Raw genomic sequence first — 1,777 nt, 5'->3', positions numbered from 1 at the left:
ACTCGACTAAATGATGAAAAAATGACAGGTTGTGATGAGAAAAGGTTCATGTAAAAAATCAACAACTTAAACTATAGAGCTGATTCATAATATATTATCAAATTAAACTTTACATCAAGCACAATGCATTGGGGGGTAATTCTTGTAAAAACACGATAACAAATCATGGAATCATCCCTGATGGCTTTTTTAATACACCAAATTAAATCTCTTTCTAAGCTCCACACATTGAACTAAACTGTATATTATTTTAGAAACTTAAAGGCGTATCCATTTGACCACGAGTGATCTAGCTACCATCGATTTTTAAAATCAATTTTCGAAATTATACTCAGTTGCAAAAGTTAGGTCATATCGATTATACTACGACAATGACTAATAATGCGGTTTTTAAAAAATCGTACCGCAACTTATCCTCAAATAATATCTCTTTATCGGGTGAATCAATGTCACCCATACTTTGCACAGCAGTTTGTATCAATTTTTGTCTTAACTTAATCATATCATTCACAACAATTGAGGCTAGATTAAAATTCTTCATAAATTTACAAGTATATAAAATACTATTAATCTCCGTCACGCGGAAAATCGGATTGTTCACAGCACTTCCCGCTTCTCACACACATAATTTTGCAAACGCGTATCCTTGCTACCTCAGAATTATAAAGGTCTTATCGGACATTTTTGGCCGTTTTGGGTTAATAAAACCATGATCTAATCAAAAACCAAACTTCTGTCTACTCTTTCTAAATTGTAAGATTATTCTGAGACTTAATTAAAATATTCAAAGAATTTTCATTCGGCCTATACCCTGGTGCAGCGTGAGAAAGGCAATGATTGGGATTGTTCGTAAAAGCTTGATGAATTATGTATTTGTAACTCAAAATCTTTCACGTCAAATAATGTCTCAAAACTAGGTATTGTGCAGGTAGAACATTGTAAATCTGAGGTAGCTATACATGGCCAACGTCATAGCTCACCAAATGAAACGTTTTTTAAGCAAAACTTGCTGCAAGAAATTAATTTTTATAGTGAACACTTTTTGCACTTCAGGTGCTCAAAACATTTTCAAAAAGCATATTAGAAACCAGAGATTACAGAATTGCTTTTAAAAAACGAGATCATTGCCCCAGCTGTAAACCTTTACAATCTGTAGAAACCACCCACTTAGATTTTTTAAATAGTATTTATTATGGAATTTTCTTATTTTAAAAACAGCTAACAGGTATTTACCAAAATAATATTGATCTTTGAAGACAAATTAAGATACAAGTTATGGTGCAAAAGCTGGAGAGTCTATGTTCGATAGATGAGTAGTCGAGGAAATGTTTGACAATAAGATGCGCCACGAATTTTTGACCGCTCTATCTTAATTAAACGCGCAGAAAAAAAAGGAAAAAGTGTGACTTGTGTGATTTAGAATCTATACGACTCCACGTGCGTGTGGGGCTAGAGATTTTTTAATGTCTGAATTCAGATGCTTCAATTGTGGTTGGGGCAATGTTCCCGGACTATACTTCACTTAAAAATTATGTCTTCAAAAGGTACTGCGAGAAAACAAGATTGCTCGACTTTGGCAGTAACCTATTTTGCATTTAGTCACCCCCTAATGCAAAAATAAAATCCTATTCATGTAAAAACAACAAAAAATCCTTCCACGCCCCCCCACCCCCGTTCACACCTTATACACGCACACATACACACATACAAACACATACACACACAATACTCTCACACACATACACACATACTCTCTCTCTCTCTCTCTCTCTCTCTC

This window comes from Aplysia californica, unplaced genomic scaffold (genome assembly GCF_000002075.1).
Source record: "Aplysia californica isolate F4 #8 unplaced genomic scaffold, AplCal3.0 scaffold01325, whole genome shotgun sequence".
Classification (NCBI taxonomy): domain Eukaryota; kingdom Metazoa; phylum Mollusca; class Gastropoda; order Aplysiida; family Aplysiidae; genus Aplysia; species Aplysia californica.
The sequence above is the reverse complement of the archived record's forward strand: the minus strand, read 5'-3'. Positions refer to the sequence as shown.